The sequence below is a fragment of the Pinus tabuliformis genome, chromosome 9 (assembly GCF_031772625.1).
Source record: "Pinus tabuliformis cultivar Carrire ecotype Pingquan chromosome 9, CPIR1, whole genome shotgun sequence".
Classification (NCBI taxonomy): Eukaryota; Viridiplantae; Streptophyta; class Pinopsida; order Pinales; family Pinaceae; genus Pinus; species Pinus tabuliformis.
The window spans coordinates 1,195,855,950-1,195,865,431 of NC_142307.1; the positions used below are offsets into that span (position 1 = coordinate 1,195,855,950).

General features: G+C 35.0%; 1 pseudogene; it reads right to left on the bottom strand.

Annotated features, from left to right (window-relative positions):
• Positions 1-3,308: 3,308 nt before the first annotated feature.
• On the bottom strand, positions 3,309-9,482 carry LOC149152830 (large ribosomal subunit protein uL24y pseudogene; annotated as a pseudogene).

A 9,482-nucleotide genomic window follows, 5' to 3' on the forward strand; every position in this document is an offset into this window, starting at 1 on the left:
TATACATGAACGATTTGAAATCGTGTTGATTGTGTGATGTGTTGTTGAACAAGTTAGCATGGTTTCAATCTACTTATTTGTCCTGCAGAACTGAAGGGAAGGAGACTAGTTTCCATCCCTAGTAATTATATGTGTTATGTGAAGATTGATTTATGTATATGTATGGATGGTAAGCTTGGTTCAGTGATACCCAACTAAGAGGATTGATTGAGCCTAAGGAAGAGAAGGTTTTGTGTTATTATGATTTATTAAAACTCTCTATGTTTTGAGAAATATTTTCTCTTGAAAATGCTTTGTGTTTGGCATCATTCCATCGAGAAATTGATAGCCAAGTTATGCTCAATCTCCCTAAAATTAACTATCAAGCAATTTTTTGGAACCAATGCTTGAAAAGCTTAAGAAAACCCAGAAAAATTGTGGGAAAAAATCACCTTTAGAAGCTCTGCTAAAACGCTGAAAAGTGACTTAAAGTTAAGTTTTGGGACTATCCACAGGCTGGAGGTTGGAAGGTCGGTTAGGGGGGGCAGACCCTAGTGGGCCGACTACAAAGTTGGCGGGAGTTGGGAGCTCAGAAAAGGTTAGGGTTTAGGTGAATTCGGGAAGTCAAATAGGTTAGGGGTCAAGTTGATCCCAACCAGCTTGTTACCGCGCTAAGAGGAGGAGATTCAACCCCAACCCGACTTAGGTTGGAGGTTGGGGGTCAGACCCATAAATGAAAATAAAATGTGCACCAAAGGAATGGGCCGACTTGCAACTAGTTGTTTATCCCGCTCGCTCAGTGGGTTATCCACAGTGGCGGTGTTTCCCAGTCACCTACCATGTGGTTCGTTAAGTGCTTGTCACATGGAGGCCAAGGTGATGTGTGAAGGTAAACAAAGGCTCATCTTTAAGAAGGAATAACTCTTAATGCATAAGTCAAATTGAGGAAAATTTTATGTTGTTGGAATTTTTTTGATGAGACGGACGCAATATGTCATCTATTGGAAGTGTTAAGAAAGTTGGAAAAAGTAGAAAATGTTAGGTCACCTTCCCATAAATGCACCTTGGGCACTGTATCTGCTAAGTGACTATCCCCTTCTAACTCTAGTGGGGTCTAGGGTTGGGAGGGGGTGTTACACTAGGTTTCAAGAACTAATCCCGCAACTCATTGAAGATGAACTAACTCAGGTGGAACTAGAATTGGCATATGGATGACACGCCCTCATCGACTATGAAGTGGGCCTAACTAAAGTTGCATAGTGGGTACTTGTTCTTGGTCACACCAGGGACATATACAACCAATATATGTACATTGTGGACATATATTTTCACCTTAAATTCTCCTTGGCAAGGTTCTCCTTGATATAAATGCCACCAGAGAAGACATGATGCTACTCCTAGAGTGCATGCAAAGGCAACTAGAAACCATGGATAGAAGTCTTGGGCACATTGAAAGACACATGGGCCTCCATCCATAACCAAGTTGCTTTCCTGGTAGCAACAAAGAGCCCATCCAAGTAGAAGCCACTGACTTTGATCACTCCTTCTAATTATTTTCCTTGTTAGTTTGTAAGTCTTTGTGCATCATTTTTCCATGTATCAGTGTAATACATGCCCTTGAGGCTCAACTACTATTTTTAGACTTCAAGATATCGCTCACGGGGTTAGAATTTGGACTCGAGATTTTTTGAAAAGTTTGAATTCCTATATTTGGTTATGATTGTCCAATGGCAAACCACATCAATACTAAATTGTAATGCATTGTTAGCAGGCAATCCAAATTTTAAATTTAAAAAAAAAAAACAAACAAACAAAAACAAAACAAAACATTAGAAAAGTTTAACTTTTATTATATTACTACTATGGATCCATCTTAAATTTGCACTAGAGTTGGAGTTAAGATAGGTCTATGATGGTGTTTATCAATAATACACATAAAAATAATGTGTGTGTGTGTATATATAATATTTTATTTTTTATTTTTTCCCGAGGAAAGAAATCAACCTCCCTCTTAGCCCGAGGGCTAAAGTGAGGTTGCTAGTATTGGGCAAGCCCAAAAAGGGTTCACAAGGCTAGAAGCCAATACAACAATATTTATAGGCATGAATCCATTAAAACATTGTTCATCATGTCATTAGAGGGGATTTGAACCTAGGTGAGGAAGATAACGACCATTCTGCCCAACCACCCAAGATATCCACAAGTGACTAAAATTTTATGTGTGTGTGTGTTGGGGGGGTTCACGGCCCCCGGAGATTAGTGACCACTACATCCATGGAATATTTGTACCAGGAAGATCCACCCGAAGGGATCACTTCATGTCAGTGCAACCACAAATCCTGACCCCAAGGGTGTCAAGAGAATTGAACTTGTGACCTCTCAATAGAAAAGGTGCTTTAACGACAGGGACTCGACCAATTATACTAACCCTTGAGATATATATATATATATATATATATATATATATATATATATATTATATATATATATATATTATACATATATAATTACATATATATGCATTTTTCGTTTTTTAACATTTTTTATAATTTTTTAATGTGATATGGCTAGCATTGATTTTATATATAGAAAAAAAAAAAAAAAAAGAGTTCATTGTAAGCATTAAGTCATTATTGCACTGAGATACACTCTCCAACCCTATACGGTATAGATGTTGTAAGGTCCTATTTAACATTTTGACGAATCAGTCAAAATAAATTAAATTAAATTAAAATTAAAAAATTAATAATTATAATTATCAATAAGACATTTTATCAATATATCTCTTGAGATGCAAACCTCTTTTAGAGTGAAAAAAGACTTCATCCCTCAAAGTGATGATGGATCTAGACTAATATAGTTATTAATTAGCTTTAAATATAATGATTATAAATATGAATCATTCTTTTAATTTATTGATAAAATAAATCTTAATTTATAACTACTATTTATTCTATACATTTTTCATATTTTTATCTCTAATTATATATTTATTAAATTTTGATATGTTTATTAATTATATATGTTTTAAGCCCACGGGGGTTTGGATTGACGGTGAATGGGTGCGCTGTTAAGGCACTCCTTGTGATAGGTCACCGGTTCAAATCTCTCGTGGGTACGTAGGTTAGTCTTAATATAGAAAAAAAAAATTATATATGTTTTAAAATATTATAATATTTTTTCTTAATAAATAATGAAAGCCATTATTAAAAATTGAAAAGATCATTCAGGCACATCAAATTTAATACGATTATTAAAGAAAATCTCCATAATTTTCGTTTTACTCTGCACTAAAGCCTACAACTGATATGCCATCAAAGAGGAAAAATTTAATCAACATCCTAAAGAGGTTGAGCAACATCCTCTACAGTAAATGTTCCCTTTCCTTTCTCAATAACTCTTCCCTTCCCTCTCTAAAAGAGATTTTCTATCCTTGTCCAATTTGTCACAGGAGTTGTCTTTAGTGCGACTTTTTGGACTTTCCGGTGCCAGAATCTGGTGGAAAAATTTGAGGTGAAATCTTGAATTGTGTTATTTAAACTAGCTTTTTTACTGTATATATAGATTCAGCACCCTAGAAAACCCCTAGGGCACTTCGATTGCACAAGATTACCCATCAAGCTTGTGATTTCAATAAATTCCTACCAAATTTTAGAGAAATTAGACCGGAAAAACCTACCATAAAAGCTTCCAAAAAGTCGCACTAAAGACAACTCCTTTGTCACATAAGCCTTGGATAAGTGAACGTCACAATTCACAATTGTACCATTCACTTCATCTCGAGTAATGTGCTCACATGGATGACCCACTTCTTCTGATAAACTTGAACGAGTTTTCCCTATCTTCCCTTGAACGTTCCTCACACAACCTAAACTTCATCATCCTCTCTAATTGGGATAGAACAAACATTATACTTATTCCTTGGATCATAATAAAGCAGAGCACTCATCAAAATATGCCACACTAGATGGGGTTGTAAAATGTGTCTTTCGGCTCTTCCTCCTAGAAGTATTATCTCTTGGAATATGCTTTGAGCATGCTCCAAATTGAATGTTGTTTTATCCCATGTGCAATGGTCTTTTCTTTCTCGTCTTTTTTAATATAATTTATTATTATTAAAATAAATTATTTTCTGAACTCAATTTTTTGTGATCCATAATGAATTAAGAAAAGTCTTTTGGTAGAAATCACATAAGAGAATTTTTTGCCAATGCATTTCGAACCAACCAGTGTGGTTCATCATAAGGACCATATGAAGAGGCAGACCATGGAAAAGGCTTAAATAGAGAGAAATGTAGAAACCATAATTCCAAGTAACGACTATTTTTTAAATAATATTAAATTATGATATTAATTTATTAAAAACAAATATTATTAAGAAACGACTATATTAAAACGGCTAGTTTTTGAAAAATAATATTTAAATTAATTCATTAAAATCAAATATTATTCAAATTTATTTTGATGTAAAATTTATATTATAAATTTTTTCTCTTTTAAAGTGAAAATTGTTTATAATTTTATTAATAAAAATAAGATTACATTATAGTAAATTAAGCTAAAACGATTTATTTTTATTTTTATTTTTTATTAATTGTTTAAATGAATCAACATTATATTATTATTATTATTATTATTGATCTAAAGCACCATTATAGCATCTCCTCTATACTGATTTGTAGAGGGTTTCTAGACGCAATAATATTTAAATTATAATTTCTCAACATAAAAACTAAGCATACTTCATATAGAATGTTGTTTTGACCTGTGTGCAATGGTCTCTTCTTTCTCACCTTCTCTTAATATAATTTATTATTATTTTAATTTATTTTAATGTGAAATTTATATTATAAACTTTATCTCTTTTAAAATAAAAATTGTTTCTATATTCAAGTTTCTGTGATCCATAATGAATTAAACAAAGCCTTTCGGTAGAAATCACATAAGAGAAATGTTTGGCCAACGCGTTTCGAACCAACAAGTGGTTCATCATCAAGACAAAATGAAGAGGCGGACCATGGTAAAGGCTTAAATAGAGAGAAATGTAGAGACATAATTTCAAGTAACGGCTATATTTGAACAATAATATTTAAATCAATTTATTAATATATTAAAAACAAATATTATTAAGTAACGGCTAGTTTTTGAAAAATAATATTTAAATAACGATATTACCTTATTAATTTATTAATAGGTAACGACTATATTAAACGGGCAGTTTTAATAAAAATTGTTTATAATTTTATTAAAAAAGTAAGATTATAGTAAATTGAGTTGAATCAATTTATTATTATTTTATTTATTATTACTTTTTTAATTTAATCAACATTATATTTTATTATTATTTTTATTTTTATATAATCCTTGATCTAAATCACCATTATAACATCTCCCCTATATTGAGTTGTAGAGGGTCTCGAGATGCAAAAATATTTAAATTATAATTTCTGAGTTGGAATTCTTTTTTCAATGTTATGAGGTTGCATTTTAATAATACATTGTGTCAGCTATAGTAGATTGATTCACAAGAAAATAGTCGTTTCATAAATATTTGAGGATTATATGAAGTTATAGATAGAAGTATAATGAAGAATAGAAACTTTATCAAGAAATAAGGTAAAATTGTTTTCTTTTGTTAATTAAGTATAATTTAGTCTATCATAGTTGTTATCATATAAGTCATCAATATCATGTAGTATTGGCTACAATATTCACAAATATGTCACACTGCAAAGTTATCAGTTACAATGAGTAAGTTTTATTGAATATGTTAATCCTTTTTTTGGGTGAAGTTAAAATTTGTTCTACCTACTAACAAAATACATAAATTCAAACTTTTTAAAAGAGTTTTATTCCAAAATATGACCCTATCAACTTTGTCTAGAAGTCAGTGTGAATAAAAGTCTTATATCCAGACGATTAAAAATTCAGCCTGCTCTGCAACCCTAATGGTCATGCGGCCATGAGCTAGGCGGCGTAGAAAAAGTAGCAAGAGATACAGTCGGCGACAGACACTGGTACTAAGAACTAACAGCAATGACAGAGGAAGGGAGGAGGGGAGAGATCCCCTCCTATCGAGATGCAGCGACAGGGGAAGGACAGAACAACTACAACCAGGTGGAAGAAACAAGAAAACTGGGACCTGTCCTGGGAGCACGATGGCAGGCCGGCAGCAGAGGAAGGTGTTTACCATGTGTTGCGGAGAAACCAAGATTTATCATCCCAATGAATAAACTGGAGCGCTACAAAAGCTACATGAAAGACCATGCACTAATATGCAAATTCATCGGAGTATGGCCGGCAGAAAAGGACCTCACCAGATGGATCCAACAAAAATGGCAACCCCGAGGCCACATTGAACTGAAGCTAGGAGCACGAGGATTCTTCACGGTAATTTTCTCGAACCTGCAAGATAAAGAAAAAGTGTTTGAAAATGGTCCATATTTCCATTATAATGCGGGATTGTTTATGAGATATTGGGAAGAATGCTATAACCCAGATAAGGAAAAATTCTTAGCAACACCGGTATGGGTAAGACTATTCGGACTCCCAATGGACTTCTGGGATCCAGAAATCCTAGAAGGAATAGGAAACACTATAGGAAGCTTCGTTAAAATAGCAGAAACTACAAAAAAGGGAAGATACACCTCATACGCAAGAATCTGTGTCTACATGAACATAGTTGACCCGATTCCAGACACAGTCGAGTTAGAATATCATGAGGAAGTATGGCAACAAACCCTGGATTATGAGCACATTCCTTTCAGATGTAGAAGATGCCATGAGTATGGCCACCTGTTCAAGGAATGCCCGCTCAACATCGAAGAAGAGGAGAGAAGAAACAAACCACAGAGGAAAAATCAAGAAGACAAGGAAGGGTTTCAGGAGGTAAAAAATAAAAGAAGACACACAGAGGAAAACCCCAAAGAAACAATGAAAGAACAACAAAACAAAACAAGTTATAGAAATAGCTTTGAAATCCTTCAAGAAGAAGAGGAAGAAAATGAGACTCAAACAATGGATTACCAGGGAGAAAAAGAAAAAGAACACAACACAAGCCAAGGTACATCACACATCAAGCGGAAAGCTCAAGGCAAACCATCAGGTAAGGATGACAAGGAAACAGGGGAGAAAATGGAAAATGCAGTAATGGAAATTGATACAAACAGAGGAGAAGAATTAAGTTCCGAAGAAGAAGTATTACGGAAACTCTTAGAGGAATGGAAACACCTGGATGAAAGATTCATCCCAGAAGAGCAGAAAAAACTATATCAAGAGACCTTCCAACAATACCAAGAAAAACAGGGCAAAGGAAAGCTGGGAATGGTAGAACAACTAGGCCTCCAACAAGACAATTCTCAGGACCTCCAAAGCAAAAACAAAAGGAGGGAAAAAAAGAGGTAGAAGGAATATACAGGAATCGATACAACTCATGGGCGAAATGCTAGTGAATACTGGACAAGTAGTTTCGATCTCGGCAGTATTTCACCAAACCAACCCAACCACCTCATGATAGTCACATCCTGGAATATAAGGGGCCTGAATAGTCAAGGAAAACAGAGACACTTAGCAAAAAGTCTAAGAAGATAAAAACCCCAAATAATGTTACTACAGGAAACAAAAATCCCAGGGAGGAAAATGGAGGAGATTCTAAACAAAAACAAACCAAAATATGAATGCATGACCATAGATGTGAATGGAAGTGCAGGAGGTATTGCAATCTTATGGAACCCATCAAAAATCACAACTGACCATTGGATAGGAATGAAAAGGATCCTCACGGGGAAGTTCCGATTAATAGGAAACAGTGACTGGTTTCTAGTCTCGGTAGTTTATGGACCACATATTCCAACGAAAAAGGAAGTTTCCTCCTTCACCTTCAACAGTTAGGTAACCTGCATAAAGAAAAATTGTGGTTGATAGCAGGGGACTTCAACATGACAACAGCAAAAGATGAAAAGAAAGGTGGATTGCAAGGAGAAGAAATAGAAACGGAGAAATTTAGGGACCTACAAGTGGAACTGAAAATGATAGACATCCAACCGATAAATGGGAAATACACCTGGAATAATCAGCAAGGAGGGAGCAATCAAATAGCTTCTAGGTTAGACAGATTTCTTGCAACAAAACACCTCTTAGGAAAGGATATTTTCTACGAAGCTACAATCCTTCCGTGTTTAGGGTCAGATCACTGGCCCATTAAACTAGAGATCGTAATGAATCAGTAGAACCAGAATAGACCCTTCAGGTTTGAGGCATTCTGGCTGAGAGACCCTGAATTTATAGAAAAAATGAAGACTTGGTGGAAGGAAAATGAGAACCGGAGGGAAGGAAGAAACAAAATGCACACTCTCCAACTAAGATTAAAAGATCTAAAAGGCAAGATTAAATAGTGGAATAGAGAAGAATTTGGAAATATTCACAAGGATAAGGAACAATTGCAGATTTCAATGGAGAAAATACAATAGAAAATCATAGACGAAGGAAGAAGTGAAGAATTAGTTGAAGAAGAAGGACTGGTGCTAAACAAAATAGAGGAAAGAAGAAAACAAGAGGAAACCTTATGGAAACAAAAATCCAGAATCCAATGGTTAAAGGAAGGAGAGAGAAATACGAAATTCTTCCATAAGGCAATGATACAACACTGACAACAAAATAGAATATTCTCCCTAAAAGATAAGCAAGGCAACAAGTTAACCCAGGAAGCAGAATTGGAGAATCTGATAGTGCAGCATTTCAAAGAAACCCTGGTAGAACCCAACATCAGCAGGGAGGCAGGCATCGACAAAATCAGTCAAAACATTCCCAAAATTGTAAATAGAGAACAGAATTTGGCCCTCCTAAGAGTCATAAAGGAAGCTGAGGTGGAAGAGGTAGTAAAGGGAATGGCAAAGAACAAAGCACCGGGGCCGGATGGATTTACCTCGAAATTCTTTCAAGCCATGTGGAGCTTCATCAGCCAGGACATAGTAAATGTAGTAGAAGAGTCCCGTTGCACCAAAAGAATGCACCCGGCTTTAAATGCTACTTTCCTAGCTCTGATACCAAAGACAAAAAAAAGGCAAAAAAAAGCCTCAAGGGTTCCGTCCGATAGCGCTCTGTAATGTGAGATATAAACTTCTAGCTACAATCATGGTAAACCGTCTCAAACCAATACTATCAGAGCTAGTATCACCGGAACAGGCAGGATTCATAAAAGGCAGACAAATAGTAGATGGTATAATAGTAGCACAAGAAAAAATTCATTCATTGAAGAATTCAAAAACCAAATGAATGATGATAAAAATTGAACTCGCAAAAGCCTATGATAGATTAAGCTGGAGATACCTGCAATGTATACTCAAGGCTTATGGTTTTGATGATAGATGGATTAATTGGCTAATGTTAATGATCACTACGCCACTAATGTCAGTTATATTAAACGGATCTCCAACAGAAGCCTTCGATCCATCCAGAGGACTTAGGCAGGGCGACCCGCTATCACCATTCCTGTTCATACTCAT